Raw genomic sequence first — 26,809 nt, forward strand, 5'->3', positions numbered from 1 at the left:
ACGTTGTCGCTGAACTTTTTAGACAGCGATCAGCTTTAAAATGTTTTGGTCCTATTTTAAGTAAAATAATGAAAAGTTTTTCATAAGATCCTCTGGGGTCAATGTGTAAGCATGACAGAAGCTTGATGCTGTCGGGAGAACAAGCAACAGCCGGCATTTTTCCGTCTCTGGAGTGCCTCTCACATAAATTATTTAATTTTGATGGCTTACGTTTCTTCCCTCTCACAGAAAACCAGCACAGGTTTATCAATGCCATCAAAAGTATTATTTTGTTTTTGTTTGTTTGTTGATCACGAAGTACAAAGTAGTTGAGGAAAACTAGGATTCAGTGTGTATTCAAAGCGCCGCCATTATTGTTTAAAATGCGATGGTTCGCTGTGATTGGTTAAGAGGATTTATTGCATTCTGCAGAGAAGGAGGACTGGCGTTTTTCAAGGTTTGGAAAAAAAGGGAGAAATGATAACAGAATAACACGGTGAATATTGGATTTTGCAAAAAAAAAGAAATTACTTTTTAATACTGACCAGATACAATACTACGGAGCCCCTAAGGGGACATGGAGCAAAATTAAATAAAGTTTAGTTTCATGTTCTCATGTGAAACTTTCATGTGCAGATTTTTTTTCAAGTTTAGTTTCGCGTGCTCACGTGAAACTATCACGAACTCACGTGAAACTATCGCGCGATAGTTTCACGTGAGCACGCGAAACTAAACTTTTAAAAAAATTCTGCACATGAAGGTTTTGTGTGAGCACATGAAAGTTTCACGTGAGCACATGAAAGTTTATCTAAACTTTAAATTTTTTACTCCAATGTCACCTTAGGGGCTCGGTACAATACTGATTTTGGCGCTAACTCTTTTTTTATGGTGTTTATCACATTTGGAACCAAACTCTTCACTTGTTATACGAGGAAGGGGTCGTTTACACAACAACATTTTCAACCAAAAACGGGAAACTTTTTATGCGTTTTAGGGTCTGGAAAACAAACTTTTGTAAATGGGTTTCGAAGTGCAAGTTTTAATAAAACGAAAGCTTTATTGTTTCTGTGTAAACAACAAAAATGCAAATCTGTGAGAATGGTAACAATGTGAGCATGTGTATTATGTGTTTAGTCTAAAGGTATGCCTGTGTACTTGACAAACATACTGATGCCAGCCTACAGGATTGAGTTTATTAACGCTTCTCCAAAGAAAGTTAATACATTTTTGCCACTTTATAGTCTAGGGTTAATAGTAGTAATAAACCTACATGATAGTTTGCGCTGCTTGATGGTTTTGTCATTTTAATTGTTTGTATTTACTTTGTAAAAAATGCCTGTGCGCAAGCCTGTATTTCTTTACAAAGTAACATCGCCAACTGCTGGCCTGGCACGCATACTACAGCATTATTAGTCGTTTTCACAGATTTGTTTTGACCATGTTTTCCCATGTACATCAAATGAATTAGTTTAATAAATTTACTCTCACGCCATATTTTATAATATTATGCGGTTACATGAGCCTTCCCAAAGTGCGTGAGACTCTTTGTCCGTCTGCTGTCTTTCATCGTGACAAAATCAGTTGCTATGAGCTCCTGTGACCGGGGCAGCGGTCGAGTTTAGTTTCACAGTTGTCATGAGAGGCGATTGACTGTAATGGTTTGAAGCGAGGTCAGCATCCTCGCACAGCAGATGTTTTTCAGGAGTTCAGTGAAGGGTTTCATCTTCATTTCAAAGCCATTATCCCCTCATCTCGAGTCACTGCATCATCAAAGTAAAATCAAGCTTCAGAGCTGGACGACTTAAAGCGATAGTTAAGCGAAAAATAAAAATGACCCTGTGATTTACTCCCCCTCAAACCATCCGAGATAAAAATGACCATCATCTTTCAGATGAACACAATTTGAGCTATTTTAGAAAATGTCCTGGCACTTCCAAGCTTTATTACGGTAGAAAACAGTGTCGACTTTAAAGCCCAAAAAAGTGCATGCATCCTTCACAGCTCCAAAGGCCTTCTGATGGTAATATATGCGATTATGTAAGAAAAAATATCCATATTTAAAACTTTCCAAACAATAATAATAACTAGCTTCAAGTAGCGGCCTATATGCATTATGCATTCATAAAAAAATACTCCTAGAGTATTATTAGATTTTGATCACTTCCCCATCCCTAGACATACAATACTTTAATGTGTAGTCTGTTATGAAGATACGATCTAATGTTATTCAGAAGTTATTGGATTAGACTCGTCTCAGTTCCTGAGGGAGTTTGGTCTTCAGACGTTGTTGTAGGACTCTGACAGCTGGACTCTCATGAGCTCTTATGTTTGCAGTTCTTTGAGTACCTAGCAGAGCTAAAGCGAAGACCAAACCAAGACTAGACCCCTCAAGACCCAGATCAGTCAGTCTGCTGCTTTAATGATGACACTAAATATATTCAAGCGTTCCTTTTGGCCACTGAGACTTGAGCCATTGAAATCCTTTTGTATTCTCTGTAATGATGACAGCATTGTGCCAATCTGTGGTTGAGGTTATTGTCGATTTTAACACGTTGAGAATAAACTGCGGGGTTGTCTGAGGCCGTAAAATGAGACGCAGATGTGGTCTTAAGATATCAATATCCACAATATCAAGACTCCATCTCTTAATTAATTAGAGCTGATCTGTGGTCAGTGTTAAAGTGGCATATCTTGGCTAGAAAACGATTGCATTGGAAAATGTTTTCTTTACATGCAGACGGATCACAGATCATGGATCATTTAAAAACTCCAACACTCAGTAATTGAAGATGAAACATTAAAAGCAAGAAGTAGAAATGCACCTCAGCATCCTAATTTCCCTCTTTTACAGTTTTTCCCTCTTTCTCTCTTTTTCTTCTCGCCTCGCCGCTCACTATTTTATTCCCTTTTTTCTCTACTTTTCTTATTTTAATTTCCGCTCCCCTTCCCTCATTTGTACTCACTTAAACATAATGAATGATTCACCTCCAAGGAGGAGATATTGTATTTGATTTCATCCTGATGGTCTTGTACTGCTGCCAAGGAGCTGCTTTACAAGCTTTGCTTTACTAAGACATTGCGATGGTTTACAAACAGAGTTTAGATTAATACAGGACTAGGGCTTAGTAATATTATTAAGACATTTAATCAGTTAAGTCGGGGACTAGATTTAAGCCCTGTGCAGGAAACTGACCCTTTAAAGTTTAAAATCTATTTTAGGTCCCATTTGTTGGTATGAAAATGCAGGTGTGAATGTTTAATTGGGTGTTTGCACATGCTCAGTCCACCTGCACATAATCTGATGCAGCTGTGACAGTAATAAACCTCTAGTACTTATATCTGCTTGCTAATTTAGCTTGAAACATGTTGAACATATAGGGGCGGTTTTCGGACAGGGCTTATCTCAGACTAAAATGCATGTTTGAGCTGCTTTAATTTCAAACAGCTTGCCCCAACATACTTTAACATGTATCAGTACCATTGTTTGGTCTTAAGATGCACACCAGTATTGTGTTTTGTAAGGTTTGTTTGTAAAAAAAAAAAAATACTTAAATGTCCTAAAAAAGGCCTAGTCCTGGATTAATCTAAACCCTGTCTGGGAAACCACCCTATAGTCAGCATTAAAGGATTAGTCCATTTTCTTAAAAGAAAAATCCAGATAATTTACTCACCACCATGTCATCCAAAATGTTGATGTCTTTCTTTGTTCAGTCGAGAAGAAATTATGTTTTTTGAGGAAAACATTGCAGGATTCTTCAAATTTTAATGGACTTTAATAGAGCCCAACATTTAATACTTAACTCAACACTTAACAGTTTTTTTTCAACGGAGTTTCAAAGGACTATAAACAATCCAAAACGAGGCATAAGGGTCTTGTCTGGCGAATCGATTGTCATTTTTGACAGGAGAAATAAAAAAATATATACTTTTAAACCACAACTTTTCGTCTTGGTCCGGTCCAGCGCAGCCTAACGTAAATGCGTAGTGACGTAGGGAGGTCACGTTTTACATATATAGAACGCACATTTGCAGACCATTTTAAACAATAAACTGCCACAAAGACATTAATTAGTATCAGTTGACATACAACAACGTAGGAACGGGCCTCTTTCAAGACGCTTGTAAACATTGGGGCGGAGTTTCGCGTTCGTCCTCTGTGACCTCTTGACGTCATGACGTATTGCGTGAGGTCAGCTGCCGCATCTCGAGACCGGATCTACATGATAAGAAGTTGTAGTTTAAAAGTGTATATTTGTTATTTTTATTGTTAAAAATGACAATCGTTTTGCTAGATAAGACCCTTATGCCTCGTTTGGGATTGTTTGTGGTCCTTTGAAACTCAGATGAAAAAACTGTTATGGGTTGAGTTAAGTAATAAATGTTGGGCTCTATTAAAGTCCATTAAAATTAGAAAAATCCTGCAATGTTTTCCTCAAAAAACATAATTTCTTCTCGACTGAACAAAGAAAGACATCAACATTTTGGATGACATGGTGGTGAGTGGGTTATCTGGATTTTTCTTTTGAGAAAATTGACTAATCCTTTAACTAACTTGCTCCAGAAGTTTGAGACCATATTCAACATTTGTCATATAAAATCATATTTACTTTATCTTGTACACTTTAAAAAAAAATGCTGGGTTATTTTTAACCCGACGTTAGGTCCAAAAAGGACAACCCCAGCCAATTGGGTTGTATTTTAACATTTTCTGGGTTGTTTTAACCCATTGTTGGGTCACATATACACATTTTCTGGGTTAATTTAACCCAACGGCTTGGCTTGGCCATTTTTTGACCAAATTCTGGGTTAAAAAATAACCCAGCATTGTAAAAGTTTATATTTTTTAGATTTTTGAATATGTAAACAACATAAAAAGAAGATTAAATAATTATTGTTGTCATTAAAACATAAGTGTTTGTTTATATATATATAAAAAAACTAATTTGTATAAAACATACACTGCAAAAAATTATGTGTTAATTTTTTACACATTGTGTTATTATTCATTGTGCCGCCCACCACGGTCCTGCGACATTAGATCAGAAATGTCTTGTCTGCAAGTGTTCATTTATCACAAAATAGAGTAACACGAGTAACCAACTCATTTAAATTTCAGTAAATGTATCTGCGTTACTTGATTAAAAAAAAATACTTCGTTACAGGTTCATTACCGCTAAAAGTAGTGGAATTACAGTAACGGAATTACTTTGTAACCATTACTCCCGTCACTGTTTTTAACACAACTTGTGTTGTCCCTTTTATTTATTTTAACATGAAATAACGCCTTAATGACACACACAATGTGTACAAAATTAACACATTATTTTTTGCAGTGTAATCAACAAATTATTGGATTGTTATTAATATAACTTTAAGTTAAATTTTTTTAATGGCTAAATTATTTATACATTTACAATTTTGTTTAATTTGTAATTTATGAAGTGTTATTCTTAAAAAACATATTTTGTAAATAACAAAAGTTACAAAATAAAAGCATATTTTATAATGGTCTCGGAATTTTAAACCTCAGCTGGATTTTTACATTTTTTAAAGACAACATTTTACACTAAGTAGAACTTGTTTGAAATGGGGTTGTTCAGGTGCTCTAAGTGGTTTCTAGGGTGTTATTGGTGGTTGCTAGGTTGTTGCTTACAGATCTCATAAAAGTAAAAGAAATTAAAAGATGTTCAGTGTTAGGTAATGCACGGCAGTGTTATTGCAGGCACTTTAAATGACCTTAAAGAAGTATGTGCATTATCTTTTCTTTCAACCAGTTAAAATTTTTTCATATCGGTTTCATGTGGAAAAAATGGCATAAGGAAGAGCGCTGCCAACTAGTTATCCCATAGACTTTAAAAAAAGATGGACGACGCCTGTTCGCTCTCTTTCATTGGTGAAAAGTGAAGCCGCCAGTGCCTCGATATGGCGCTGACATCTTGGGTCTTGAGTCTGCGCAGTAGCGATTTCGGGACCAGTCCTGCGCAGTAGTGAGCAGGAAGTAAAGCCGCGAAATCAAGACCCCGCCCATGCAGAATGCGCGTATCACACGATATCACAGCTGTCAATCATGACGTGACACCACCGTTTTTATATCATTAATTAACTAACTAAACACAAACTTATTTTAAAAACACTTGAATTTACATCAGTGTGATAAAAACTACAGTAAATGGCAGAAACCAGCTTCAGGAAAAACATAATTGAAGTGTAATAAAAAAAATTATTTGGTCTCAAGTCCCATTGAATAACATGGGGAGGCGGGGTTTATGACCTATACTGGGACCAGTCACTGGGGGTTGATCAGACGTTTGGCTTCACTTTTCAGGGCTTGAGCGGCACGCTTGATTTATCCTCATTCTGATAGGGTAAAATCTGAGGTATGAATAGCCGAACTAAGATGTCAAATTAACATATTGCTATTTGCATTCCTCCCAATTGAATAGTTAACTAGTTTTGGCTATGTATGTTGTTTACACTATTGTACTGCAAAAGCGAATACAAGTCGAAAACCTGTATTTGTAATGCAACTCAGCACTGTTTACCGTAATAATAAAACCTTCATTAATTACCACAGCATGGAAAATTAATACCAGCTTAGAAAAAACTAGAGCAGATGCTGTATTGTACATGTTTGGAAAAACTGCATCTGATTGGTTCAAAGACTATCATCAATTGTGATCTGTAGCGCTGAAATCCAATATTATCATGTCAACAAAGAGAATTTTTTCGGTTCGTTCTTTATTTTATTTCAAAGATTTAAGTTTTGTGCACTGCAATTATAAGGACACTGTATAAATGTCGTATTAACAGTCTGGAAACGAAGCATCTTGAGAAATAACACATTATTATTGAAACAGATTGGACTGTTCTTCTGAAAACGTTCCCAGACTGCTTGGCACTAGGAATTACTGGTTGTCGGATACGGATGTAGTGATGTGGTGTTACCCGAGGTGACAGAACACTGCATATCTAAAAAAGTGTTTGCTAGTCACCTAATGTGATCTGTCAATCACCTGTCATAGAGAATGATGTTTAATAACACACATTAATCCATGCATATACACACACAGATTCTGCATAGATTGTGTGTATGTGTAACAATGTGTGTATAGGGAATAAACCATGAAACATTAATATACATTTTTTACTTTGTCCTGCCTACGTGTGCATGTGTAAGTTATGCGTTCTTTTGTTTGTATTTTTATTATAAGATGATTAAGATATTTTTTCGCTTCAAATAACCAACATTTGAATTATGCAGGAACACAGATAAAGAATAGTCATTTGGCGAATGTTTATTGTGTTGTTGTCATTTCGGTTTATTTGTCGCAGACTTGATATGGCAGTAGAAACTTTTATTGCCACAACCAGCCATGCGTCAAGACAAACAATGAAATTAAGACAAAGATAAATTAAAGCAAATACCATATAAATAATGTGCTGTCAGATCTCGCTTTGTGTATGCGAACGTCTCTTTGTATTTATTCTCGCTGCTTGTCCTTTGCCATCAGTCTTAAGTGATATCCTACTGGATAACACATAAAGCCGGATCAGGTTCGGTGTGTTTACGATCCCACTGACTCATTGTCTTCTCCGCAGAGAGACATTAAAAACACACAATGCATAATTACATGAAGCCCTGGTGTTGTATTACTACAGTATACATTTATCTGTTTTATATAATAAGAAATCGGTAAACATATAAAATAAATGATCAGTTTAAAAGGTGGGAAGTACAATAAAATAAATAGTGAAACCACTGTACCTTCTCTTAATGTCCTCATCGTTTTAGTATTATTCAGTTGTTTTGTCTTAATAAGATTCCTGGGATGTAGAGCATTAGGTGTCATAACTTTAATGTTAACTACGTTTTGCTGGTTTAAAACTGCATTGTTTTCGGATAAGAAGGCAGATAGAATTGGATTCATTTTAAAAGTAACTTTTCCGCATTAAAATTATATATAAGTTCTGCTCTGATGTGTACTTTAATGACTGTTGCTTAATTACTTTAATATATGAGAATTTGATGACGCTCCCTTGAGAGTCATATGTTCATCATCATAGTAATTATGATTTTTGCTTGAATGAACATTTGGTACTTGATATCCATGTGTGTTATTTACTTTTCTTTAAATAAAATTATATGTAAGTTCTGCTGTGATATGTAGTTTGAACTGTCGCTTAATTGCATTAAAATGATGACGCTCCCTTGAGAGTCATTATATTAATTATCACAGTAATAATCATTTTTGCCTGATTGAACATTTGGTACTTAATATGCATTTGTGTTGTTTACTTTTTCTATATAAAAAATATATATATACTGTTAAAAAAAAATGCTGTAATTATGCAGCTGTTTGCCAGTAACTTACTGTAGAAGATAAAGAGTGAAAATGTTTAATGTTTATTTAACTTTGAACAAACTGTTGCCAGTAAATAACATAAATGTAAAATCTACAGTAAGTTACTGGCAGCTAGTTGCCGTAATACTCAATAATACTGTAATTTCTACAGGTTTTTTTACAGTGTATATATATGTTTTTTTTTTAATAACTGTTGTTTAATTTCTTTAAAATGATGACGCTCCCTTGAGAGTCATTACATTCATTATCACAGTAATTATAATATTTGCCTGATTGAACATTTGGTACTTAATATGCATTTGTGTTATTTACTTCTCTAGCACAGTGACCCATAAATATCTGGTTGCGAGAAATATTTTCAGTCGTACACATCACACATGTATGTCTTATGCGTGCCTATGGAGAAGGAAATGTTGTGTAAATAATTTAGTATCTCTCGTTCTTTTCTGCCTTCACTACGTGAGCGTGTTGATGTATAGCGTGGCCTCTGGACACCATCGCTTTCAGCCCGAACCTGCGCTTTCTGATTGGTTATCAATCAGTGAGGTGGAACCCAAGAAGCCTGGGGAGCTTTTTTATTGGATAGTCATCAGAGCCGACCTTCATGAGATTGACAGCGCCTGGCAGCATGAGTTAAAAATCCAATTCAAATTTAAATGGCATTTTTAAACGTGCAATGCTACAGTATGCAAGCGCATGAAATCCCTTCTGTTCAGTGTCACGTACATCTAAACCCTTCTCTGCATGTGTGATCATATTTCCTGTTTACCATTTCAAACATCTGGCCATTTTCTCAGGCTATGAGTGCTATACATGCTTACAAGATAATATGCTTCCCATGTTAGCTGTTTGGAGCTGCGAGTTTTGTTTGGGAATGCTAAATACTTTGGACGGGGGTTTCTTAGATTTTGGCTGGGCTGTGAAACCCCACCAGCTCCAGGGGTGAGTTGTAAATTTTAATACTACACAGTCACGACTCAGGATTTTAATAGGTCCTGTGTGGATCGATATTCTTCTGGTGTAGCTGACCTGCTTTATTAGAGCTATTAGCAGTCAGAGAAAGATATAACAGTAGACTGAGGCTTTTGTAATGGGGATTGCCTGAATGTCATTGTATTGAGGGACAATATATCTTAAACGTCTTTCCTTTTAATATTGTACAGTTACGGCTCGGGGCTTGTTAAAAAGGATTCTGTGATCATTTTTACTATAATAGTCCTGATTCAACATTGACATTATAGAAATATAATATTAGGAATATAAGCTCAGTACACCTGCACATTAATGCACAACTATATGTGGGCTATGACTAAAATGTTATATAGGATTCATTTCATTTTTAATAAGGTTCAATTTAATAAGGTTTTTATGTTATTCAAAATCTTTTATGTTATTCATAATTCTCACAAAAAAGCATAAAAAGACGACAAAAAACGAACAAACATCAAACTCTCAGAAGATAAACAGTCAATGATGAAAGAATGCTAATAAATAATAACGTATATATATTTATCTCTTATTAAAGTTAGAAAAAGAGATTTAGTTAAGAGCAGTGAGAGATTTTTTCTCAGCGCTGTTTGATTAACATGAGTGACAGACAGGAGCAAAATTAGGTAACTTCCCCTTTAAGACCAAAGACCGGATCTAATATATACTGTTACAAATGCGTTTTTTTTTTCAGATGTTTACTTTCTCTTAAGCCCTAAATAGTCGTGTTTATGAGGATACTTACAAAGACGGGCATTTTGACGGATATATGTATTTAAAGAAACACTCCACTTTTATTCCGCGTTTATACGTGCATTTTGGAAGGGGAAATCTGCGTGCATATGGTGACGCAAAAGTGTGTAATATTCAATGTAGTATGCACTCCAGGCGGCTAGGGGGCAATGTGAAGCCCTGACACACAACACCACCATGTCCACGCGCCTGCATACAACTTTCTTCTTTGTTTTCCCATGTCTTGTCCAAAGCCGTCTGGTTTGCCTCGGACAAATTGGTGCATCAACAATTTGATAGAGATAATTAATGCGCCTTCTCTGATCAGTAATACTAGCTGTGAATATTTCGTACAACTGCTGGAAAGACTCTTGTATATTTATCACAGCTGCTATGGCAACTTGAAGGTCCGACGTATGGAAATAATCCGACATGTTTGTTGTTATTTTCCTGAACTGGCACATGCCTGTAACGTAAACGCTTATGCGACGAGAGCCGCTGTGAGCAGACTTTTGCGTTTTTACCCTTTAGATGGGTAGAGAGTTTTTAAGATTTCAACTCTGGAGAATGGTTTCACTTTTTGCGTTTTTAAGCCCCAAAAACGGCGTTGCCGTGTAAACGAAATGCACATCCGATAAAATATTTTTACGTTTTCACCCTCGAGCATTCTCGTGTAAACAGGGCCTAAGAAAGGTTAAGAAATCCTGATCTATGTTACCGTGGGTTCACACCAGCCGCGTTTGAGGCATCAAATTCGCGTCTACCACGCCTAGTTTGCCGTTTGAACAGTTTGTGTTTACTCGTTTCATTCACACATGAAAGCCGCCCGAATGTAGTCATCGAAACATTCACGCAGAACTTCGTGTCATGGGGGGGGGCTTTTGCGACTCTGCTCGGTTCTTGTAATCACGTCACTACAAGAGGAAGCTCCTGATTGGTTAACGCGGCGCGTTTTCCGCCAAAGTTCAATTTTTTCAACTTGTGCATTTGCCGCGGCAACGCTCAATTCGTGCCATTCGCACAAACTAGATGCGCAAATGAGACGAATAGCGTCTACCGCGCTAAACGCCTCACCTCCAGACCTCGGACTCGCGCTTGACGCCTGTACCGCGGCTGGTCTGAACGCAGCATTAGGCTTACAAAATATATTGAAACTATAGAAATTTCACAAAGTGCATATTGGAATGGTTTGCAATATGATTTTAATATTTCAGTAAGGTACAGTCAAAGATTAAGGTTGATGCAACAGCGAGACAGAGGGAGTGATGTTTTATTTTCCCAGCAAAAATGTGAATCATTTACATTTGTAATATCATTTTCAACTTCATTTAAAAAATATATTTATCATTTGAATTGATTTTACTAACTTTAAGCATTATTGCATTACATATTTTATATTGCATTGCTTAACATGTTATTGCATCTTGCATTTTTCTTAAATCATGCAGCTATAATCTGTACTATAGTTCTCAGTATGTATGTGCGGTACTCTCCAATACTGTATATAAAAACATTATGATGATCTGTGCCTTGTGGTGCGTGTTGATGTATTAAACAATATTTGAACTTTTTCACTTTAAACAACCAAACAGCATTTAATATGTATCCGCAACTTTGAAAATACTCTGTTTGTATATAATGAGGTCTGAACACTGATGAATAAATTGATGATTAGTTATATCACCAGCACTAAAATGTGCAAAATGTCCCCATCCATACAAAGAAAAAAAAAACGTGTCTGTGAATGTGTGATGGTGTGAAAATGATGTTCCCTGTAAAGGCGAGAAGTTGTGCTCTGGATGAGAAAGCGAGAGAGCCAATCATTTCACTCTCCTCAGGGAGTCTGACCAATTAAAACATGTCCTCTCTCTCTGTCTATAATTCTCTCGATATAATTCTGCACACTGTGCTATCGAGACATCTCTGTCATAGACAGGCTGTTGATGTTTGGCACATTAATATGAGCCCATAATGTTTATTAGGAGAGTTGTCAGGAGATGCGTTTTTCATTATGGTGGTCCCCAGACTGTCGTCCCAGTTGTGAAGGCTTCCAAACAGGAGACGCAGGGGTGAGTGGGTGGCGCACTACAGTAGCTTTGTTTCAAAACTTAATGAGCTTTCACACCAGACAGGATGTCAAGGTTAATTCACACTGATTCAACAAACTCAAACAATTCAACAATTCTCATTTAGAATGGAGATGAGTTTGTTGCCGTCTGTGGGATTAACCTTCAGAGCATCACCAAGACAGGCAATTTTGTAGTACAAAACTGTCTGTGTGCAATTGTTTTGGTGATAATAATCCTAGAAAGCATTGCAACTAGGGATGATTTTGCATGATTTTTTTATTTTTGCAGCCGATACCGATTACTGATTTGTTGTCTTTGTGATCAGCCGATAATGATTCTTCAAGCTGATATGCAAGCTCTTTGATGACTGTAACTGTTTACATGTTTTCTAGATTAAGTAAATCGACATATGTTGCCTTAATTGTTATATTACTTGCAGTAATTAGGTATATTATTGTTAGAGAATCAAATAAATAAGCACAACAAATATTTCTTCTACAAAGAGAAATTTAATATGCTTTTAAAGAGGGTTATGTCTGTTAAAATAAAACACTTCACAGTCTTTACTGTATGAATTAAATATACACGCATTCGTATGAAGTACATCAGCTCTTCAGTGTGATTTTATTGAGAGATGAATTAGGTTACTGTAGCTTTAAGATGTGAGAAAGATCGCTCTGTTCATGTGCACTATGACAGGCTTTAAACTTTAAACTGCATGCATACAATATAATACACTTTTGGCATGAGGATGCAATTTTCTGTGATAGATATGCGTTGTATACGCTGTTTGATGGGGATGTGAAGACTCGTCGCGTTGTTGACCGAGCGCGTACTTATAGAAAATACACATATCTCTGTAAAGGAAAAGAGAGAAATCCAAATCTGCACGTCGCACGTGAGCAAACAGGTTATAAAAATTCTCGCACTACGTAAAATGGTTTCTAATTGCAGCCGCATTCAGAAGCCTATGATGACAAAAGTAATCGGTTCATAAGATCGGCAAATTTAGCGAGTACCAATTGAGTCATTTAAAGGGATAGTTCACTTTCAAATGAAAATTTTGTCATCATATACTCATTCTCGTATTGTTCTAAACCTGTATGAATTTCTTTTTTCTGATGAACACAAAAAAAGATATTTTGAGAAATGATTGTAAACACACAGCAGATAGTGACCATAGACTTCCATAGTAGGAAAATAATATTTTGAAAGTATTTTGATAAATGTTAAAGAAAATACTTTGATAAATGATGGTAAGCACACAGTTGACGGTACCCATTAAATTCCATCATATTTTTTTTATTTCTACTATGGAAGTCAATGGTCACTATCTGCTGTGTGTTTACCATCATTATTCAAAATATCTTCTTTTGTGTTCATCAGAAAAAAGAAATTCATACAAGTTTAGAACAACATGAGGATGAGTAATTGATGACAGAATTTTCATTTTAAAGTGAACTATCCCTTTAATGCCGTTATCTGCGGCCGATCGATCGGGCATCCTTAATTGCAACATTCAGGCCTTTTCACACAGAGATTCTGGAAAATGCACTGATGGGTCCTGGGATTTATCTGTTGGTTCATTCTGGAATTGGATCCGGATTTGTGTGTGCGTTCTCCCATTAAGATCCCATTAAAGGCGGGGTGCATGAAAAACACTTTGGAAAAGAGAGTCGGGCCGACTACCAGAATACACTTGTAGCCAGTCAGCAGTAAGTGGCGTGTCTACTAACCCAGTGGTTTTCAAACTGGGGGCCGCGAGATGGTGCCAGGGGGGCCCCAGTTTTATGACATTTTATAAAATACATTAATTTATCATGAATTCTGTGTAACTAAACCTAAAAAAATAAGGCTACTAACCAAAAGCACTACTTTTTTATATAATTTAATGTTTTTTTAATGATTTTAATGAAACAGTTTTTTGTCACAAATTTTCTTCGGGGGGCCGGCGAAGGAATGCACAGTACACAAGGGGGGCCGCACGCAAAAAAATTGGGAACCACTGTACTAACTTACATCGTTGCCTGGGTTGCGAAATTGTGGGGCGGGTCTTTCAAATAAAGGTCCAGATTCTATTGGGGTAGGGGCGTGTTTGTTTTGGTGATTTCAAATGCACCCCGCCTTTAAGACGCGTGACAGGATGTGCTACCCAGTCTCCTGAGATTGCGTATAAATAGCACGAAGTGTAAAACTCGTGCAATACATACGCCAAATTTCACTTTGGCGTGCATATGATACGCAAGTCCTTCCCATTCACTTAAACGGCGCATCTTTTTTGTCGTTTTATTTATTGGTTTCTCAATTTTTTTCTGATTTTTAAACCATTTTCGCTTGGGTTTAGGGTTAGATTTCAGATTTGCTTAATAAGGTTATTTAATATACAGGTTTCTCTATGTTTTGTCCATATTTAAGCCATGGTCGCTTGGAGTTGGGGTTAGAGTTGGGGTTTGGCTTAGGATGTCATTTTTAAATAACAAAAAGTTGTTCTAACCCTAAAACCAAGCCAAAATGGTAAAAAAATAGCAAAAAAATTGAGAAACCAATAAATAAAACGACAAAAAAAGATGCCCCGTTTGGGTGAATGGGAGGGACTTGCGTATCATATGCACGCCAAAGTGGAATTTGGCGTATGTGTTGCACCGGTTTTGCACTTCGTGCTATTTGTACGCATTTTCAGGAGACTGGGCTGGGATGTGATGTCTAATGTATGTGTATTTGTGCACTCGGTTCAAGACCGTTTCAAATTACATCATATTTTTAAAAATAGGTTTATGCATTTAATTACAAATTAAATTGATTAAAAAAAAATTTATTCGCTTATGTAGTGTTATGTATTTTATGTTATGCATTTTCTGTTTATGCGCCAAATGCAGAGCCTTTCAAATCCCTCACGAGGTTTCACTAAGATTAGGGTGATGCCTTAGAAGGCAGCTGTCTCTGTGTGGGTTTTTGAACATCTACTCTAGGGATCTATTATTGATTCACGAGAGAGAGAGAGAGAGAGAGAGAGAGAGAGAGAGAGAGAGAACAGAGAGTTGTTACCAGGAAGATCTTTGAGTCTTGTTTAGACAGATTCAAGTGGTGACAAAGTGCAAAACTGTTCTTTTCTTAAAGTGGAACAACAGAAACATCTCATATATCACGCTTGGTAAATTTAGGAAAGATGAGAGAACCCGAGAGAGAGAGATAGTTAAGGGCTGGTGGGGTTTTAAAAGAGCTAGTGAAAGCATAGATGGGCAATTCTGAATACGGGAGAAGTATCTATAGGCGTTCATCTAAATTTATTATCCAATAAAACGCTTGGCACAGTTATGAATACCTGAATTGGTGTCCTCCTGAAGCATGTCGAAGAGGCGTCCATAATTTCAAAGCTTTCTGCCCACATTTGCACATTAACGGTGTTCGGTTTCATACAATTCTTGGAATAAAACACGTTTTGCTCTGTGTTATTGTTTTGTTACGGTGCACATTGGTGATTTCTGTGTTGAATGTAAATATTATCACGTACAAACACTGGGATGTGGTTTGAGCTAATGACATTTACTTAACCACAGTTTGTGTTTTTATGTCTTTATATACTATTTAGGTCAACGGAAAGTCAGTACGGCAGTTAAGTTAGCATATGGTTATCATGATGTAGACCAGTAATGTATATAGCTACGTGGTTAACCCAAAACGAAATTTTTGATTTTCCCCTGTGGTAAAATATATGTCTTACATGTCAAAACTATAACAATTATTATTTATATTTATTTATACATTTAAATATTTATATTTAATGGAATATTACAGTGTTAAAATGAACAATTTATCCGTGTGAGTAATTTTTTCATTCTTGTGCCCTCATTATTCATTGCTAAAAAACAATGTTATTTTGTGTATTTGGTATAATGTAATGTGTTTGGGTGATTTATGGTTAACAAAACATTATTTTTCACTTAACGTACATTTTTGTAGCTCCAGATTTCCCTCTCTTCCTGAAATGCACTGATTTTGTACAAAACTCATCGGCCGTTTCTCAATATGCGTTCTTGTATGTACTTGTGTTCTTGTGGACTTGTGAAACGGCGTCAGTCGCGGACCAAGTACTGTTCCAAATCAAAGTTCGCATCAAGCCAAAGTTCACATAAAATCCCCGGATGTGTTCTTGATCCGCCCATTTTATCGAGGATGCATCAGAGGAGACTTGTGTGGACTTATGACAGCGAAGTTTCCCAGAATGCATTGCGTGTCAGTAGTTCGTTCTTCCAAGTCTGTTCTTGCAAGTTCGAACTACGAAGGACACAAGTCTGAGTTTGGCGTACTTGGTATTGAGAAACGGCTATCGATTTGAAAAGCGCTGTGTCCCTGATTGGCCAGCTAATCTGTACGTTGTGACTGGGCTGAATACTTCTGACGTCAGCCGGAAATGTAACGCTCCTTACCATGTTTGAAGGATTCGGTTGCTAACAGGAGTTCCAAAAATGAACTAATTTTTAGTTTATTAATTTTTAGTTATTTTTTTTTTTAATAATTGCCATCAAGGGGGTCTCACACCGGGCGAGAAGCGTTGCACGGCGTTGCGTGTAGGACGACGTTAAATAGCGTGAGGTTAGTCAGAGCAAAGAGTGTAGAAGAACAAGAGGCGAAACTCTGATTCGTTTTTGGCAACAGGCACTAGGTGACGCTTCAGTAGCGCGGCGCCATTTTGGAATGAAAATTCTCACAGCCAATTCATTCTCAATTCATTCTCAGCGAATCTCACAGCCAAATCAGAAGCGCAATAGCAAGTTTCTTAAATTAAAATTTTGTTCACTTGCTACCCTACTGAAAAATCCAGCTAAGACCAGCATAAGCTGGTGAGCTGATTTTAGCTGGTCTCCAGCTTGGTTTTAGCTGGTTTTGCTGGTGTAGGAAGCTGGTTTTGCTGCTTTAGCAAGCTGGTCTAGCTGTGTTTTTGTCACTTTTTAAGCTGGTCTAGCTGGACTTAGCTGGTCAGGCTGGAAGACCAGCTGGCCCACCAGCATGACCAGCTTTGTCAGGTTGGGAGGACCAGCGTAAACCACCTTAATCCAGCTAAAACCAGCTACCAGCTTATGCTCGTCTAAGCTGGATTTTTCAGTAGGGTACACCTACACGAAACGCTGTATTGTCTTGTATGTATGTGTTGTGTTGTTGTTGTTATCAGTTGTGGAATCAAATCATTAAATAGATACACATTTGAGGTAGTTTTTCTTGCTTTATTATTTCTATTTTATGCTACTTTACACATTTACTATTATTATTAGTTACCAACTCCACTAGGTATGAGATATATTTTGTACATATTAATCCCGTGGATCCCGTTACAAACGTGTTATCCTATAATTGCCACTTTTGGACAGTGGCTGTGTTTTTTTTTTACTTAATCCATTTAGAGCAATTCTGATGTATATGTGTGTATATGTGTATGTATAGATGGTTTGCACGGCGACGCCACTAACTGGTTGCGCGCGCAACCCAGAAGCAGAAAGAAGAGACGTGCATTGTGTTGTACGCTAGTAGCTGTGTCTGTAAGTCAAAATGCCAAGGAGTTGTTGTGTGGAAAATAGTACCAGCAGAGTCGGTGCTGGGTGCCTGATGTTAACATACCAGTAGATGCGACTATTACGTTACTAGCCTAACATAATTCATACATGTATCACAGTAACACTGCAAAAATAAAGACAGAAAAACAGATCCAACTAAAATCAAGTTTTATTTATTTACAAACAATAAAGAACGCTTCAATAATTAAGGTTGTTGCAATATCGGATCAGCTCACTAATCGGGCTTTCTGCCTCCTGGATGCGCGCGCACCCTGCAATGTTTGTAAACTTGCAACCCGTCTATATGGAGCAAAAATATTATGTGTGGATGAGTTTATGTATGTATGTAAAGTCTATTTAAAAGTGGAAGACCTGTCTAAATATCTGAAAATAAGTTGTAAAAAGGGATTAATGATCACTGGTCTGATTGTATGTTATTCTGTGTTATCATCATTCAGTTTGAATTTGATCTTTTAATGTACAAAGTAGCTGATATTGCCATTACTTCTAGAGTCGCTCTCATTCCAAAATGGCGGATTCGTAGGGCTGCTGCTGGGCGCTGGCGTTGCAATGGAATGTTCTATTGACTTTCACTTCTTGTCAATATAAGTTCTTTGGCCAGAGTCTATTTCAAGATACAGAATATGTGTTGCCAGATTGGGTGTTTTTCCCGCCACACATTGTGTTTTAGTCGGGTTTTTGCTTGGAAGACTCTATAGAAATCAGGCACCCTATTGAACGACGTTAAACTGAGAGAGTGTGCCGTTCACAAGCATCAGAATGAACGAGTTCACAGTAACGTTCATCAGGAAGTAATACAGTACGTTCAGTTCACGTTCGGCCAAAATATGAACGAGTTCATGAACTTTTGTTCAATGAACTCGTTCAGGCACAACACTGCATGTCACCGTGTTGACTGATTGGATCAGGTAGTCCGTGCTGTTGTATAATTTTGATGAATACAGTGGGACTTTCATATAAAATCCTGAGAGGATACCAGGGCGTTGCCATGAGTTTCTGCGATGAAAGAGTTATAGTATGTGCCAAACTGTAATATTTGGGTTTAGTTGTTTTGTCAAATCAATAAAGTATAAGCTACCGTGGATTGGTTTTACAGGGGTAAATGGCGTAATGTACAGGATGTCTGTAATATTGATGGTCAATTAGCACAGGATTAGAAATCTCAGTAAAACATTAAGAAGAGAAGTAACTCGATTGCATAGCGCATAACCTTCCTCATCGTCACGTGCACATTATCTTGCTTTCTTATATCAGATGTGCAAACATGATGCAGACGAGAAAAACTCGAAATCGGACCAAAAAGAAAACAGTGTGTTTAATTTTGGTTTGGGGAGAACGTCAGTTTCAGAAAAAGTTTGGTGCTTTTGAGAAGTGATTTTACTTTTTTTTTTAAGTCTGTGTTTTGTGCTATTCAGGAACTGACTTGCCACTGACTTGTTCCACCACCTAGAATGCAAACGAATGCTTCTTAAAGCGCTTCTATATTTGTAAAAACTTCACAAAATTACAGGAAATTTACATGTATATTTAGGTAGTCTATTCGCACTGGATTAGTATTAGCTGAGGTACTTTCCCCGGACCTTTTTACAGAAGGTAAAAGTTGTCGTAATCTTTACTGACATTGTCCATAATGATTACTGACATATGGAGCATTCGGACGGGACTAAAATCACTAAGAAGCTTTGAAAAAAATGGCTTTACCCCACATCCCTATGCAAAACTAATCCCATCTGAATAGTACTTAAGAAACAATGCCGTTCTCAGATGAAGCAATTGCTAAAAATGAAAGTGGTAATGAAGTGTTTAAATGAAACCAGTTAATGAGAAACCATGCTGAAGTGCATGATTATATTCAGTATGTTCACTTTTGTTAATTTTTCATTTATTGTTTTATAAATCTGGCTTTAGGCATCTGTGCATTTGGCAAATGATGTAGAGTTTCCGATGCAGGGCTGATGCTTCTGCTTACGGTTTGAGAGTGAAGATTGTTGGTCACCAATCAATACTGATTACGTTTAGTGCCGCGCTGTAATGATACGGCTGTCTGAACTTTGACATAATGCATTCGATACCTGAATAGAATCGTAACTCTTGAGTAAATCTAATGAGTGATGGAGGCTGTATAATATGAGATTGCAGGAGGACTGCTGATGGCTTTCATTGGGTTAGTTGGTTAGCCACCATGGAGCTAAAGTGTGTCATTAATTTTCGGTATTAAAAAACTTTCTCCGATTTCACTTTAATGAGCACTCGACCTTTATTGGAGTAAACACGCTGTGATACAGTGATGCTTTGATGATTTCTCTATTTGACTGACATGTCAACTTCAGCTCGTCCATGTTAACACTGCATACTTCACCTTGCAATTAAATTTTACTTTGTTGGGGATAGATGGCTTATTAAAATGTTGTTTACAGTGTCTCAATTCTCTTTGTTTGGTTTTAACTGTGTTTAAAATTAGTGGCTAGATGGACTTCAAACAAGCAAAGATCAGAGACCAGGACATCAAATGTTTATTAAACATTCTTTAATCTTTGGGGGTTTCATCATCCCTTTTACACAATTATCGACTTTGAGCATGCAAATATTTATAAGACATTGCTGTGAATATGGGAAGGGGGGGCTTCATCCATCTTTGCTTTTCAGTAGAGAGAAGGTACTGGTTTTCTTCTGGTCACATGATACAAATTTGCGTATGTAGTGAAATACACTAACCTGAAGGATTATAGGATTATTAGGATCACCATACTAATATGGTGTTTGACCCCCTTTCGCCTTCAGAACTGCCTTAATTCTACATGGCATTGATTCAACAAGGTGATGAAAGCATTCTTTAGAAATGTTGGCCAATATTGATAGGATAGCATCTTGCAGTTGATGGAGATTTGTGGGATGCACATCCAGGTCACGAAGCTCCCGTTCCACCACATCCCAAAAATGCTCTATTGGGTTGAGATCTGGAGACTGTGGGGGCCATTTTATTACATTGAACTCATTGTCATGTTCAAGAAACCAATTTGAAATGATTTGAGCTTTGTGACATGGTGCATTATCCTGCTGGAAGTAGCCATCAGAGGATGTGTACATGGGGGTCATAAAGGGATGGAGATGGTCAGAAACAATGCTCAGGTAGGCTGTGGCATTTAAACGATGCCCAATTGGCACTAAGGGGCCTTAAGTGTGCCAAGAAAACATCCCCCACATCATTACACCACCAGTCTGCACAGTGATAACAAGGCATGATGGATCCATGTTCTCATTCTGTTTACGCCAAATTCTGACTCTACCATCTAAATGTCTCAACAGAAATTGAGACTCATCAGACCAGGCAACATTTTTTTCAACTGTCCAATTTTGGTAGCCTCTTTTTCCTTTTTGTAGTGGAGATGAGTGGTACCCGGTGGGGTATTCTGCTGTTGTAGCCCATCTGCCTCAAGGTTGTGTGTGTTGTGGCTTTACAAATGCTTTGCTGCATACCTCGGTTGTAACGAGTGGTTATTTCAGTCAAAGTTGCTCTTCTATCAGCTTGAATCAGTCGGCTCATTCTCCTCTGACCTCTAACATCAACAAGGCGTTTTCACCCACATGACTGCCGCATACTGGATGTTTTTCCCTTTTCACACAATTCTTTGTAAACCCTAGAAATGGTTGTGAGTGAAAATCCCAGTAACTGAGCAGATTGTGAAATACTCAGACCGGCCCGTCTGGCACCAACAACCATGCCACGCTTAAAGGGACACAAGGCAGCATTTTTATGTTAATAAATCATGTTTGTAAGTCGGTATATGGTTAAATGACTCATTACATGACGAATGAAGACTCTCTCGCCTGCCCCTACCGTCTGTAGGAAGAATACCCCACTTGCAAGTTCGGTGTATCCGACCCGTGGCCTTCAGTCTCGTAAAGTCTCAGATATAGAAAGCATTTACTCCCAGACACTAGGGGGAGCTAGTAGAGAAATAATACTCAGACTTGCCTTGTGTGCCTTTAAAATTGTTTAAATCACCTTTCTTTCCCATTCTGACAGTCGGTTTGGAGTTCAGGAGATTGTCTTGATCAGAACCACACCCCTAAATGCATTGAAGCAACTGCCATGTGATTGGTTGATTCGATAATTGCGTTAATGAGAAATTGAACAGGTGTTCCTAATAATCCTTTAGGGGAGTGTATCTTCACAAGCGTTACCAGTTTGACGCATTCACACGCGCGTGAATATAAGGCAATGAAACGAAAAGTGTGCTGTGACCGCCCCGCAGATGTAGTTTGTGGTATTGTGGTATTGGTGGCGGACAGCATCAACATTTTAATACACTGAAAAAACGTCTGGACATCGGTTTAAAGAAAAAATCATTTTAAGAAACTTAATTCAATCATGTGCAACCAGAGATATTTTTCAGTGTAGTTTTCAATTAAAGATGTTCACAGGCAACTGAAATAAATGCAAATCGGTTGACTCAAGATCACAATCTTTAGCAAATGAAGTTACGTTGAACTGTGTAAAAGTGTAAAAAAAAGGGTTGAAGGGCCGCACAATATACTGAAATGCTGCAGTACATCAAACACATTGTAAGAAAAGATTTGTTGCTTTAACTTAAAAAAGAGAGTTACCTGATTGCCTTAAAATTTTGAGTAAATTCAACTTTTCAACTCAAAAATTAGGTAATTAAAAAAAAAGTTGGGTGAAAACGTTGTGTCAACTAATTTAAGTTCAATTAACTCAAATTTTTAAGGCAACTAGGTAACTTAACTTTTTAAAGTTTTTATTTTTTACAATGCAGTTTGCAATAACTGAACATTTTTATCACTTCAGAGTTTTGTATAGTCCAATTTTTTAGTTCGATGCAGAGGTTGGATGAATATTATTTTTTAAATATGTTTTTTTAAATAACTGGATTTTATAAACGTAAATCGTTTATTGCATAACGAATATTGCATCGTTTAGAAAATGATATATTGTTATTATATTAGAAAGTTTCTTAAATTCACATTGATCATAAAATAGTAGCGCAACTTTATTACAGTCAATATGTATTTTTTGATGGTTTCCTGCTGAAAGTCATTGAGTCTTTAATAATCTCAGTGGATAGATGATTATACTTTTGAATTTAATAACCTGTTTGCAAGCTTATACAACTTTTCCAGCTGGAGATAATCATATGAATCAAATAGAAGCAAACGTGTTTTGATTTTTAAAACTGCTTAGAAAATTGAATTGCCTTTAAATCAATACTTTTTGCGAATAGAGGATGAACACCAGTGGAAAAGCAATGAGTCAGCGTGCTAACTGAAGCATAACAAATGATACATTGCTTGTTTAAAGTCTGAGTATGTCTCATAACATCTGTTGCGCTTTATAAACTCGAGCTAAACAGAATGCAGAATCGTATACTTAGCTTTGTTTTGCAAATGTTTTATTCTATTGCATGCATTAAACATCTGCCCCCTTGAGTTTAAACCTTCAGACAACTTTTTAACAGATCTTAAACCACTTACGATGTCCCTTCAAATAAACATCATTCGATGTAGAGTGAAGGTCAAATGACAATTAAAGTCTGATTGTAAAGCTGGTGGCTTTTCGATCGCTGTCATATCCAGGTCCAGGCTGTTGTGGTCCATCTGGTTGACACTTTGTTTGCTGGAGCCCCAGAGCTCAATATGTCAATATTCATTACCTGTGCAGAGAGGGATATATCGATCCCTTCTGATCCCAGACCAATAGTTAAGAAGCAGAGCCTGTTATTTTTGTTGCTTTGTAAACTGAAGCTGTCGATGTGGATGGATGTCAACAAATCTCTCACTTTTAAGTTCACACAGGGTTGATGAGGTTTGAAGGCGTATCTAATCCAGCGCTCAGATTCATCTGAAATGCTGTCACTCTCTTACACTCTCAAAAGATTCAACATTCAAATAGCTTAACATTTCCAAACCGTTGAAACTTTTGTAACGAGTAAAATACCGCATTACTTTTTAAATGTACACATTAATATTTAAGTTACTTTTTAAAAAAAGTAATGCAAGTTATTTTTTAGTTTAATTCATTTGATTTGAAAAAAAATTATGAAAATTATGTACTAAATTAAACTAAACGTAGTAACATTATGCACTCTATGCGTACACGCATGTGTGGGAACAGTTTGAGTCAGAAACTGGGATGGCAGGCCAGAGCTCGACATTTTTGTGATGAAATATGCAATTTCTTTTCAAAATTTTCAGTCATAAAAACACCTGCAAGGCCTGAGAGATATACTTCCGGTTTTAAAAAGTTGCGGAAGGGCGCCACCTGGTGGATAATAGCGGTATTGCGGAAAGCCGGAAGTGCTCGTCATTGACAGGGAAGCGTTTTCTCTTGATTGACGAGATATCTTGTCAATGGCGGCGAAAGAGTTAATATTGTAATGCATTACTTTTACAAGTAACTTTCCCCAACACTGCTTACAAATGAGTTTTGTTTTTTCATATGTTTACATATAATGTAACAGTAACATAAATATACTGTACTAATAAAAACGTTATCCTGATAGTTAACTCAAGTTTATGTCTTTCTTTCTTCAGTCGAAAATAAAAAAATTGTTCCTCAACAGTTTACAGTTTCAATGCAGCTTCAAAGGGCTCTAAACAATCCCAACCAAAGCATAAGGATCTTAATTTTCGAAAGTACTTTTAAAACACAACTTCTCGTCTTGGATTAGCTATGTGATGCGCTAGCGTGACCTTACGTATTATATAATCGCATCAAAAAGTCACGCGCTACATGTGAAACGCACACTTGCGGACCTTTTTAAGCAATAAATTGACACAAAGACATTAATTAATATCATTTCACATAAAACAACATTTGAACGGTCCTTTTGTCCTAAACTTGTAAACAGCGGAGCGGTAATTTTGCATACGTAATGCATGACCTTTCCTTGTGATTACGTAACACGCAAGCTCACGCTGGTGCTTCACATAGCTAGTGCAAGATGAAAAGTTGTGGTTAAATAGTGTAGTTTTTTTTATTTTTTTGTTGAAAATGGCGATTGTTTAGCTAAGACCCTTATGTCTTGGTTGGGATCGTTAGAGTCCTTTGCATCGAAACTGCAAACTGTTGACGTCCACTAAAGTCCACAATATGGAGAAAAATCCTGTGATGTTTAACTTAAAAAACTATTTTTTTCTTGACTGAATAAAAGCGCCGCGTCGTGTCTAGGACAACTCAGAGGTAGCGTACACTGAAAGTGCACATTAAATAGTGCAAGCTTAGTCAGATAGCGTCTACATCAAAAAGCAAAATATACATTAGCAGCCAATGTTAGTCATTAATGATTTGGGACAAATATGATGTTATTTAATGTTAAACAGGGATTAGAGCAACTTCGTGAGTCGTAGCTGGGCGCCGTGGACATGCGCCACCTGTCGGCGCGGGTGTGCGTATACTCATAGAAAACAATGTGTTTGAGTTTTTTAGAATCCATTAAGTATGTTTGTTTTAGATTATTTGTTTTTAAAACACAACATGTGTTTTCAATGTTTATTACTTTGTAGATAAAAGATCAAGTTTATATTCTTGAATATAAACAATTGGGAATGTTTGCATCCCTGAAGTAATGAAAAGTATAACATCTATTGGGAACACATCGGTCTGCTCACGAGAATCTTTTGCGCATTAGTGTTGGTGGTGAAACTAATTAACATTCACTTGTCAGTGACTTTGATGTATTACTGTTAGTTATCATTTACTGATGAAGAAACCGTAATTAATATCTCCAAACAAGCAAGCCATCATAGACTGCAGGTCTGATGTTATTTTCATTTTAGATGGTATAAAGGCTTCATTCACTTACTAACACAGGTGTGTGTGTACTGTATGTGTCAAGACAATGACATGTGCTGCTGCACGGCATGCTGGGAGTTCCCTCGATAACAACATCTGTGTGCTGTCTTTTCTGTGTGTTTATCCAATAAACGGACTATTCCTAACAAGAAAGTTGTTAACTGATGTAAGGCAGCTTTAAAATAATTGGCATTCATTGGTTACCTGTTTGCTTGGCAGTATCTTTCATCTTATCTTGTCCCATTAGGGGGTTGAGGAAGGGAAATGAAAAATTGAGAAATGAGAGGAGAATGAATAAGCGGGTGGTGGTGGAAGGAGTTGGTGAGAAAAGGAAATGAATGGGCGAGAGAGAGAGAAAGAGATGGACAGAATGAATGAACAGGGATTTATTTGTTTGCTCACGACGCATGATTCATGCTGACACTACTGGACTCAAACATACCTAACAAGAAAAAGTTTCTCATAAACCTTCATTCCTCAAATCTTTTGCTTATTTTTCCAGCCAACCTAACTTATGTTATTATGACCAAAGCCAAAACTGTATTTCCAACAACCAAAAGGTTTTATTCTAGAATAAAAGGGCAATGGGTGGTTTCCGAAAATTCCCATCGGTCTTCTTTGCACGGAAGTTCAATTTTAGTTGAAACAAACAGATCTAGCCTCGGCTCTGATGTGGATAAATAATGGTATAGATTTCAGTGCAAGCCATAAGTCAATGCAAATTAAAACTTCATTTTTAAACAACGTGATTAATTGCTTAATTTGCTATGAGGTGATAAACTATCCACAATTATAAAGTGAGATCCACCAATCAGAGATCGTTACACATTACTATGGAAACAGGAATAGCATCGCAGATGTTTATTACCATGAAGCATTTATGGTGTTTTATACTGATGGTCAATAGTTTTATTTTGTAGCATTGTTGCATCATTCGCTGTGCTTCAAGCGTGGAGCATTCATTCCCTCATTAAACCTTTTCCCAATTGTTAAGTATGATTTGGTTTAGATGAATTGTTATGAGCTCACTGGTTCGATTTGAAACTCTTTATGGTTTGAAGAAATACTTGAAGGTTCAAAGCTGTTTATAACATTGGTGGTCATTGTTGCGTTCTGTTGGGTCATTTCAGATGAGAGTTATAATGTGAAATGGTAAATGACATCGTCTCATGTATAATATTGTCTGTTTTAGAGAGATTGTTTAAATGAACCATCAATATCCTCAACACTTGACACCCTACCAGCCTCAGGAGAAACAATGGATGCTTTATCTAGACTCACACATGTTTTTCTGAC

General features: G+C 36.9%; 1 protein-coding gene across 4 annotated transcripts in view; it reads left to right on the plus strand.

Annotated features, from left to right (window-relative positions):
- The window catches only part of slc8a2b (solute carrier family 8 member 2b), a 122,330-nt gene that overhangs the window by 46,202 nt on the left and 49,319 nt on the right, over positions 1 to 26,809 (plus strand). The window contains exon 1 of one of the 4 annotated variants that reach the window (XM_055197442.2): positions 9,147 to 9,284. The exons of 2 other annotated variants lie outside the window; for them this stretch is intronic. The gene's annotated coding sequence lies outside the window, so the exon portion shown is untranslated. Of the gene's footprint in view, positions 1 to 9,146; positions 9,285 to 11,941; positions 12,131 to 26,809 lie in introns of those variants that run through there. One more of the 4 variants, XM_055197441.2, reaches the window with a different exon arrangement.

This window comes from Misgurnus anguillicaudatus, chromosome 24, assembly GCF_027580225.2.
Source record: "Misgurnus anguillicaudatus chromosome 24, ASM2758022v2, whole genome shotgun sequence".
Classification (NCBI taxonomy): Eukaryota; Metazoa; Chordata; class Actinopteri; order Cypriniformes; family Cobitidae; genus Misgurnus; species Misgurnus anguillicaudatus.